Source organism: Garra rufa, chromosome 3 (assembly GCF_049309525.1).
Source record: "Garra rufa chromosome 3, GarRuf1.0, whole genome shotgun sequence".
NCBI classification, from domain to species: domain Eukaryota; kingdom Metazoa; phylum Chordata; class Actinopteri; order Cypriniformes; family Cyprinidae; genus Garra; species Garra rufa.
The window spans coordinates 15,380,128-15,391,510 of NC_133363.1; positions in this window are offsets into that span (position 1 = coordinate 15,380,128).

Here is an 11,383-nt window from a genome sequence, read left to right on the forward strand (position 1 = left end):
CTGTGGTTTACTATGACCATAGTAACCGCGTTTTTTTGGTGCGGTTTTTTGGTTTTAAAAAACCATGGTTCTGATACCATGGTTTTACTACAGTTATATTGTAGTAATACTATTGTGAAACTGTAGTTAACCATGACTGTAGTAACCGCGGTTTTTTGGTGCGGTTTTTTGGTTTTAAAAAACCATGGTTCTGATACCATGGTTTTACTACAGTTATATTGTAGTAATACTATAGTAAAACTGTAGTTAACCATGACTGTAGTAACCGCGGTTTTTAAAAAAAAACATGGTTCTGATACCATGGTTTTACTACGGTTATATTGTAGTAATACTATAGTAACCCTTGTCAAAAAATCCTACAGGATTCCAATAGGAATTCTCTACAGGATTCCAGTTAGAATTTCTATCATATTTTGGAACCGTTCCTAAAGGATTCCATTAGGAATTGTCTTATAGGATTTTCTTATACAAGACATAATAATCCTGTAGCATAATGTCTACAGGATTTTAATGGGTTTTATTTTAAAGCAGCTTTCAAGAATTTTGAAGAATCCTAACTGTACACTTTTTTTATAACACTAACTAATAGTTTAGTGTCTTGCAGTTTACTTTAACTCACCTCGATGTACATTCCAATAGGAATCCTCTACAGGATTCCAGTTAGAATTTCTATCATATTTTGGAACCGTTCCTATAGAATTTTGATAGGAATAGTGTTAGGATTTATTTATTTTTATTTTTTTTAGAAGACAGGATCTCATTAAAATCCTGCAGAAATTATCCTACAGAATATTTATGTATTTTCCCATAAGAAAATCCTATAAGACAATTCCTATTCCAATAACAATCCAGTACAAGTTTCTTATCAGAATCCTTTAGGATTCTTTGATAAGCAACATACAATGAACAACGTCTACACCAGGGTGATGTCAACAGTAAACTGAAAGTACTTTTTGTTAGCAAAACAAGAACAGTGGAAAAGTGCACCTTCAGATAAAAGTTTCTATAAAAACATAAACCAGCATCCAATTAGATCCCATAAAAAAATCCTTTAGAACTGATCCTACCGAATATTTATGTCTTATAAGAATATTCCTATAGAAATGGTTCCAAAATATGATAGAAATTCCAATAAGAATCCTGTACAAAATTCTTATTGGAATCCTTTAGGATTTTTTGACAAGACATAAATATTCTGTCGGATGGTTTCTTTATGGGATCAAATTGGATGCCTGTTCATGTCCTTTTTTCCCTTTTTGTAATCTAAAGTGCACTTTTCCACTGTTTTTATTTTACTAACAAATAGTACTTGCAGTTTGTCGTTTTACATCACCTTGATGCAGCACAGCTTTAGCGCAAACACACAAACACACAGAGAGAGAGGGTGTATGTAACACTTGTCCTTCAATGCAAATACTACACTGGAGCAGTTCTAGACTTGAGTAAGGGAGGTAGATATAAAACTTAGAGAACACCAGAAGTTGGAAAGAAAAATAACTCTTTACTGAAAGACCAAAAATACCAACAACAAAAAAAGCAACAAAAGGTAAAACACAGTCTTTTCTAAATTAGTGGTAGTTTAATTTAGCAAATCCACCTGGGCTGGATGATTAGTTAATAGTAGTTAGAATTAAATCTAAAATTAAATTCTAAATCTAAATGTCCTAAACCTATTTTTCTGTAGTAACTCTTTTTTTTCTTAACAAGAAAAATAACAACTCTGTTGTTCTCAAGACAAAGCAAATAGACATCACAAATTATTTCCTTCATTTTTATTAAAATATTTGAAAAGGGAAAAATTAAGACTGCTGTCTTTTATAGTGTTCACTAGCCTAATCACACATTGGCGGATGGAGTGTAAATAGCCTCTACCAACAACGTGTGCTATTTGCACTTAAAGTATAGTGACGCTACAAAGCTGTAAAGCACAACATTAATTAAAACCGCTACAAATGGTGGCAGAATAGTCACTACTCCAATGTTCCCTCTCAGTCGGTCTCTTCGACGTCACGTCGGAGACCGACGAATTGGGATATCGCTTTAGAGATACCAATCCTCTTCGTGTGTAAACTAAACGAGCCAATGCACATTGGCATGCATGATTGCATCCAGCTGTCGCTGATCACAGCGTGAGCATAAATACACAGCAGGTGCAATGCATAGACAGCATTTCGCATCGGAGCCGATCTTTTCTATGAGAGACGCAACGAGCCATTCTTCAAAGAACTCTTCACTGCGGTGTTGGCGATACGGCGCGTCAGCGGTGGTGGTCTCCTGTGGGTGGAAAAAGCGCGCAGTCAAGGATTGCACTACCTGCCTTCTGTGTCGCAGCGGCCATCTCCCCTGTGTGCTTCAGCACTGAGCAGTTTCTAAAAGAGTATCACGGGTGAACGTCTTTTTAAAGACGAGGTGTTTGAAATACAATGCCGTTTCACCCGTGCGTTTCTGGATGCGGTCTTTACCTGGCGCCAGGTGATGGTCACGATCGCTGTCTGACGTGTCTGGGTATTGAGCACGCTCAGGCGGCGTTTGTGGATGAGTCATGCTGTCATTGCGGCGGCATGTCCATCACAGAGCTGCGGACCAGACTCCGCTTCCTGCAAAGGGGCGGGGTGCCAGTTCCTCTGCCCAGATCTACCGTTCCCCCCGGCAAACGCCGGGGGGACTCTACCTCTGGCAGAGGGCTGACTGGTCTGACGGTGACGGTGGGGAATTTCCCGGCGGATGATCCGCTGGGGGTTCCTCCTTCCACCGACAGTCCGTTCCATCTGGAGCTCCCAGAAGAGTGTTCGGGTCCTCCTCGTGAGGTACCGCTCATTACTTTTGGGGCTCCCCCTGACGACCGGATGTCAATCGCTGCATCGGGGGGTGAGCCAGACTTCTCGGGGGAGGACGATTCCGGATCGCTGCCGTCCACTGGGCGGTCAGCGGTGCCGGATACCGACCCCGAGATGATGGCTATGCTTTCCCGGGCCGCCGAGAGGGTAGGGCTTGAATGGAACCCTCCATCACGTCCCGACCCCTCTCGGCTGGATGACTGGTATCTTGGGGTGGCCAGCGCTGGTTCTCAGCGTCCCACCCCAGTGCCCTTCTTCCCGGAGGTGCATGATGAGCTTACTGGGACGTGGACGGCACCTTTTACTGCCAGAAACCGCTCCAGTGGCACGTCCTCCCTCACCACCCTTGATGGCGGACCAGCGCGGGGGTACGCGGCTGTCCCGCCGGTGGAGCGTGCGGTGGCGATGCAATTGTGTCCCGGCGCCGCTTCCACTTGGCGGGGCAACCCGTTGCTCCCCTCCCGGGCCTGTAGGCACTCGTCGGCTCTGATCGGCAGTGCCTACACGGCTTGTGGCGCTGCTGGCTCCGCCCTACACGCTATGGCGTTGTTACAGGTCCATCAGGCCCAGGCACTGAAGGACCTGTACGAGGGTGGTCACGACCCGGAAGTTCTACGTGAACTCCGTATCACTACGGACCTCGCGCTACGAGCGACGAAGGTTACGACGCGGTCTCTGGGTCGTGCGATGTCCACGATGGTGGTCCAGGAACGCCATCTCTGGCTGTGTCTGGCCGACATGAGGGAAGCAGACAAGGTCAGGTTCCTGAATGCCCCCGTGTCCCAGACCGGCCTCTTCGGCGACGCGGTCGAAAACTTCGCCCAGCAGTTTTCGGCCGCCCAGAAGCAGACTGAGGCCATCAGTCATATCCTGCCCCGGCGTGCTCCCGCTGCTGCCTCCACCCAGCCGCCGGCGGCACCTCGGTCTGCTCGTCACCGAGGGCGGCCCCCTGCCTCCGCCCCCGCTCCACAGCAGCCTGCGCAGCAGCCTTCACAGCGGCGCCGTGGAGCCGGTCCCAGGGCGGCCGCCCCGCCCGTCCAGGCTCCCACCAAGACCAGTGGGAAACGCAAGAACAAGCGTCCCTGAGACGGGCGACCCAGAGATGGAGGAAGCTGCTCTTCGGGAGATGGTGATCGCACCACTCCTTCCCCCGGAGGAGGGCCGGGCGGAGAATCTTTTGTTTCCTTTAAAAAAGTTTCTTTTAAGAAACCCGTCATCGGCCTCACGGTCGGTGACACCCAAATTTTCAATAAAAGAGCAGTTTCTACTATCTCTGGGTCCCCAGAGGGGACGGCGGGTGTTGCACGGGTTAGCCCCGGGCTTCACCCCCTCTCCCCTCCCGCCAGCAAATGGCGCTGGGCGGTTGGAGAGTGCGGTAAGACGGACTACTCACGCACCAGCTGCCAGAACGCAGGTAAATGTCTTGCACACACCACACACAGACACTCTGACCCCGCTTCGGACCGGCATAGAGACGCCCGAGCGGGGTCCCTGCGTTCCACCTCGCTGCCCCCCCGCGGGTACGTCAGTGGTCCCGCTGGTCCCTCTTGTACGTTGGCTGGGGGCCTGGAGAGGGCTTCCCAGTCTGTCTTGCTGGCTCCTCCGGACCATCAGGCTCGGCTACGCGATTCAGTTCGCCCGGCGTCCGCCTCGGTTCAGGGGCATCCACTTCACTACAGTGAAAGTAGCAGATGCCCCTGTCCTACGGGCAGAGATTGCTACCTTGCTGGCGAAGAAAGCAATAGAGCCGGTCCCTCTAGCCGATATGAAGACAGGGTTTTACAGCCCCTACTTCATAGTACCCAAGAAAAGCGGCGGTTTACGACTGATCCTGGACCTGCGCATCTTGAATCGAGCTCTTCACAAGCTACCTTTCAGAATGCTCACACAAAAACACATCCTCAGATGTGTTCGTCCCCAGGATTGGTTCGCAGCGATCGACCTGAAGGACGCGTACTTTCATGTTTCGATCCTTCCGCGCCACAGACCATTTCTGCGGTTCGCGTTCGAAGGCAGATCATATCAGTACAAGGTCCTGCCCTTCGGGCTGTCCCTCTCCCCCCGTGTCTTCACGAAAGTCGCGGAGGCGGCCCTTGTTCCCCTCAAGGAACAGGGCGTTCGTATCCTCAACTACCTCGACGACTGGCTGATACTAGCACACTCTCGAGAGCAGTTATGCGAACACAGGGACCTGGTGTTGGCACACCTCGCCCGCTTGGGCCTTCGGGTCAACTGGGAAAAGAGCAAACTCTCCCCCATGCAGAGGATCTCTTTTCTTGGTGTGGAACTGGACTCGGTCAGCCAAACAGCTCGCCTCACGCAAGAGCGGGCTCAGTCGGTGCTGAACTGCTTGAATACGTTCAAGAGCAGAGAAGTGGTCCCACTGAAACAGTTTCAGAGGCTCCTGGGGCATATGGCAGCAGCTACGGCAGTTTTACCGCTTGGCCTGCTCCATATGAGACCACTTCAGCACTGGCTTCGTGGCCGAGTCCCGAGGAGAGCGTGGCAGCGCGGCACTCTCCGGGTCAAAGTAACCTCGGCCTGTCGCCTAACCTTCACCCCGTGGTCAGACCTAGCTTTTCTTCGGGCAGGAGTTCCCTTAGAACAGGTCTCCAGGCACGCTGTGGTACACACGGATGCCTCCACCACCGTTTGGGGAGCCACGTACAACGGGCAGGCAGTGTCGGGGGTTTGGACGAGCCCCCAGCTACACTGGCACATCAACTGCCTAGAGCTGCTGGCAGTACGCCTTGCCTTGAACCGTCTCAAAGGGCGCCTTCGAGGCAAACACGTGCTGGTCCGTACGGACAACACTGCGACCGTTGCGTACATCAACCGACAAGGTGGTCTACGCTCCCGTCGCATGTCACAGCTCGCCCGTTCTCTCCTCCTCTGGAGTCAGAAGCATCTGAGGTCGCTTCATGCCATTCACATTCCGGGTTTGCTCAACCGTGCAGCCGACGAGCTCTCACGAGCTGCGCTTCCCGGAGAGTGGAGACTCCATCCCCAGTCGGTCCAGCTGATCTGGAGACGTTTCGGGAAAGCTCAGGTAGACCTGTTTGCTTCTCCAGAGACGTCCCACTGCCAGCTCTTTTACTCCCTGACCGAGGGTACACTCGGCACGGACTCCCTGGCATGCAGCTGGCCACGGGGCCTTCGCAAGTATGCGTTTCCCCCAGTGAGCCTTCTCGCACAGACACTGTGCAAGGTCAGGGAGGACGAGGAGCAGGTCCTGTTAGTGGCGCCTTACTGGCCTACTCGGACCTGGTTCCCAGAACTGATGCTCCTCATGACAGCCCCTCCCTGGCGGATTCCTCTGAGGAAGGATTTACTGACTCAGAGACGGGGCACCCTGTGGCACCCGCGTCCAGACCTCTGGAAACTACATGTCTGGTCCCTGGACGGGACGCGGAGGTTCTGAGTGATCTACCCCAAGGAGTGGTAGACACCATCACTTCGGCGAGAGCTGCATCCACGAGACATGCTTACGCCTTGAAGTGGAACCTGTTCGTCGAATGGGCTTTCTCAAGAAATGAGGATCCCCGAAGATGCTCGGTCGGAGTCGTGCTTACCTTTTTGCAGCAAGGGTTGGAGCGTAGGCTGTCACCCTCCACCCTTAAGGTCTATGTAGCCGCTATTTCTGCAAACCATGACCCCGTTGAAGGAAGGTCAGTAGGTAGGCACAACCTGGTCGTCAGGTTTCTCAGGGGAGCCTGGAGGTTAAATCCTCCTAGGCCCCCCTCCGTACCCTCTTGGGACCTGTCTCTGGTGCTCACAGCACTACAGCGGGTCCCCTTTGAGCCTTTACAGTCAGTCGAGCTGAAGTATCTCTCTATGAAGACTCTGCTCCTGCTGGCATTGGCCTCCATCAAGAGGGTAGGGGACCTGCAGGCGTTTTCGGTCGACGATTCGTGCCTTCAGTTCGGGCCGGCAGATTCCCAGGTAACCCTGAGGCCCCGGCCTGGCTACGTGCCCAAGGTTCCCACTACTCCCTTCAGGGACCAAGTGGTGAGCCTGCAAGCGCTGCCCCCGGAGGAGGCAGACCCAGCCCTAGCTTTGCTTTGTCCCATCCGAGCATTAAGATGCTACGTCGACCGGACGCAAAGCTTCAGGACCTCAGATCAGCTCTTTATTTGTCACGGAGGACGGCAGAAGGGGAAGGCCGTCTCCAAGCAGAGGATGGCACACTGGATAGTGGATGCCATCGCCTTGGCTTATCAAGCTCAGGGCGTGCCCTGCCCGCTCAGGTTGCGAGCTCACTCTACTAGGAGTATTGCATCCTCCTGGGCGCTGGCTCGTGGCGCCTCGCTATCTGACATTTGTAGAGCTGCGGGTTGGGCGACCCCTAACACGTTCGCTAGGTTTTATAGCCTTCGTGTAGAGCCAGTCTCCTCCTGTGTTCTCACCTCAAACGGGTAGAAGCACTGAGAGGCACTGGCTCAGGTCGGCTTGCTATCTTCTCCAGAGTGTCCATGAAGACCCTGTCGAGTCCTCCTTCCTCGGCTCCAGACGTAGCGGAGCGTCTAGGCGCCAGGCCTCTCTCGATGAATCTTTAGAACCGATAGAAGGCTTAGGATACATGAGAGACTTAAGTGAATCCCATATGTCTTCCACGGTACCCACAGAGGCCGTGTTTCCCCGGTAACCTTCTACCATCTTCACGAGGGTTCAATCACCTCCATTCTTCCATATGTCCTAATATGAGCCATATGCGTATTGCTCTGAACCTCCTGCGGGATGGGTGGGAGCTCCGCACGTTCCCAGTGCTCCAGCTTCACTAAGTAGGTAGTGCTATGTTATACAGTGACTGGTCTTTTCTGTTCCGCCCTTGGCCTTAGCAAAAATTGGAGGCCAGGTGGCTTGCGCAGGACACTGGAGGGGGGCAGCAGCTGCGGCGCTTTGCTAGGGATCCCAATTCGTCGGTCTCCGACGTGACGTCGAAGAGACCGACTGAGAGGGAACGTCTTGGTTACGTATGTAACCCTCGTTCCCTGAAGGAGGGAACGGAGACGTCACGTCCCGTCGCCTCAGCTGCTGTACCACCGCTGTGCGGCCGGACCCAAGCTCGGCTCCTCAGCGAAATCCTGTCTATGCATTGCACCTGCTGTGTATTTATGCTCACGCTGTGATCAGCGACAGCTGGATGCAATCATGCATGCCAATGTGCATTGGCTCGTTTAGTTTACACACGAAGAGGATTGGTATCTCTAAAGCGATATCCCAATTCGTCGGTCTCCGACGTGACGTCTCCGTTCCCTCCTTCAGGGAACGAGGGTTACATACGTAACCAAGACGTTTTATACAATGAAAATTAGTAGCATAAACATATAACCTTATGACTATCGTTATTAATATCAGTTAACGTTATACAGATTCATAGCTTTTGACCATTTGACAAAATAGCTGACAAGATAGCTGCTGTGCTATAATCAGCAGATACAATCAAACGTGAGTTCAACAACTCACCAATATCACCCAAAATAGTTGGTTTAGGGGCCGTTCACATTAAGCGTCTTTTGTGCGCGCAAGTTCGTTATTTCAAATGGAGACGCGCGGCTTGCGCGCCCATATTGGAAGTGACGCGGTGCGACGCACTCGTTTTTTCCAGGCGCGTCCGCGCCGCATCGATTTAAAAACATGTCGCAAGCGCACCGCAGGTCATGTGACATGAACTAACCATTCAGCTTCCTCACGTTTTTCCGTTACATTGAAACCTCAGCAGAAACATGGAGGAGCAGCTCATCATTGTGGTCCAGGGATTTCCTGAACTTTATGATTTGTCAAGCCCCCATTATTTTGACGCTAATAGAAGAAACAATGCATGGAGACGCATAGGCTTGGAGCTAGAGCGCAGCTGATGGTTGCTTAGAAACGGCAGACACTTCCGGAGCGCTAGCGCCCGAGCGCTTTGTTGATAAGGAAGAAAGCGGCGCGCCTAGCGTTTTCCACGCGTTTTTAGGCGAGACATGTGAACGGCCCCTTAGGAGACAGACCAGGTAAATGTTACTATTTCGCCATTTTTGCCGTCTTTCAAATCAAATTTAAACAAATTAAACACCGTTAATCACTCACTGCTTTTCCTCTTCGACCGTTATTTTCAAATGATGCGCGCTACAGCAGGCGCGCTACGTTCGGATTTCTTAAAGGGGCCGCGTCAGGACAATACCGTATATAGATGTTCGTATTTCTGTGAATTCTTAGTCACATGTAATACATTTGAACTCATTCGAACATTATGAAATATCATATTTATTATCTTTACCTTACTTTAATATTATGAATTTCAATGAATACATATTATATGTTTATATTTGTGTGTATTCATATAGGCTGCAATTTATTGTGGGTTACCATGGTTTATTTTGTAGTTACTATAGTTTTACAACAACCAAAAAAAACCTTGCAGTTTAAATATGGTTATTGTAGTAAAACCATGGTATATTTTGTAGTTATATGTTTTTACAACAAAAAACATATGGCGCTTTTCCACTACACAGTACCAGCTCGCCTCAGCTCGCCTCGGCTCGACTCGACTCGGCTCTGTTTGGTTTTCCACTGTGTAAAAGTTGTACCTGTACCGGCTTCCAGGTACTTTTTTCGTACCACCTCCGGCGAGGTTCCAAGCGAGCTGAGGCGAGCTAAGGCGATACTAAAATGTGACGTGAAAACACAGCAGACTGCTGATTGGTCAGAGAGAATCGTCACTATTCACTGCGTCATCATTGCACGCGCCAGCAATAGTATCCAGAATAACCCCGCCATTTTTAAAAAGTTTGGCCAGAGATTGCGTGACATATCCAATCCATTACATATTATGGCAACTCGGAAGAATACGCCATGGTCAAACGAGGAGGTGCAGACAGCGGGTGTGTGTCGCGTAGAAGATTACATCACGGCAGTTTCTTGCAGCATCGCTATGACAACCAGGTACTATTGTGGAGGTACAGGTACAACTTTTACACAGTGGAAAACCAAACAGAGCCGAGTCGAGTCGAGCCGAGGCGAGCCGAGTCGAGCTGGTACTGTGTAGTGGAAAAGCGCCAATAGTTTAACTATGGTTACTATAGTAAAACGTCTCGGGTTACTATTGTAACCTTAGTTCCCTGAGGGAACGAGACGCCGCGTCTAGAAACGCTATGGGGAACGCCATTGGCGGGCCGCACTCTGAATCATGTCTTGCAACCAATGAACGACGGGGGTGACATCACAGGCGCGGTGACGTCACCGACCAGGAAGTATAAAGCACGTGCGTTTGACGCCCGCGGCAGCTCTAGCATGAAGCGAACGCCGCAGGGGGCGGGAATTATGGTCAGAGACGTGGCGTCTCGTTCCCTCAGGGAACTAAGGTTACAATAGTAACCCGAGACGTTCCCTTCCGGGAACTCGAGCCGCGTCTAGAAACGCTATGGGGAATGAGACTACCTACGTCCCCATAATTTCTGAACCCTGCGCAGTGTCTGTGCCAGCAGGTGGAAAGGTAAAGAGCCTTTGTCTAGCATTCCGCGGACAAGAGGCCCTGTAGTCCTTGGCCCTAGGGCACACGAGGAATGGTAGTCTTCCTCTGTCAGGTCGCCAGCCAGAGCGAGAGGTACTCCGCGGCCCTCAGGCACACGCAGAGTCTTAGTCCTTTGTCTGGGAGTCAGCCAGAACAAGAGGGACCGAATGACCACTGTCTAGCACTCGGCGGACAGATGGTATATGGAAGTCCTCGGTCCAAGAGGACACAGCTCTGGGGCTCTGGGGTTTCAGCCATGACAAGAGGGACTGAAAGCTCGGTCTGTTAATAGTATCAGAACGCGAGAGTAAGAGCCTTTGTCTAGTTTTCCACGGACAACAGGCTAAGTATTTCTTAGTTTGTTTGCAGATCTCTTTAGTTTGGCGAAACTAACGTCTCTTCTTTCCGCAGAAAGATGCGCCTTGAGAAGTCTTTTCCTGGCTAGGGAGGTGGCTGACTCTCTAGGCCTAGCGCACTAGGCCGAGAGTACAGCGGAGCCTGGAGCGGCTCTGAGGTCAAGCTCATAATACCTGACGAATGTCAGGGGCGAGGACCAACCCGCAGCATTGCAGATGTCTTGTATGGGGACACCTGCCGTCAGAGCTCTCGAGGCACTCATACCTCGAGTGGAGTGAGCCTTGAGTCCCAATGGAGAAGGGAGATCAGAGGACTCGCAAGCAGTAGTTATGGCATCTATGATCCATCTACTAATTGTGGGCTTTGAAGCCGGGCTCCCCCTCTTAGGGGGGCCGTAACAGACGAACAGTTGTTCTGTTTTACTCCACATGGCAGCTCTGTGGACGTATGCGTCTAAGGCTCTGACTGGGCACATGCAATTCAACTTCCTGTGACCTTGCTCCACGTATGGAGGAGGATAAAACGCCTGCAGCGTTATTGGCTGCGGTGCTAGGGAGGGGACCTTCGGGACGTACCCGACCCTGGGATACAAAAAGGCCTTGGCCATCCCTGGGGCAAACTCTAAATGAGACGGGGCCACTGACAGGGCCTGCAGGTCGCCTACTCTCTTGAGGGAGGTGAGTGCTAACAGAAG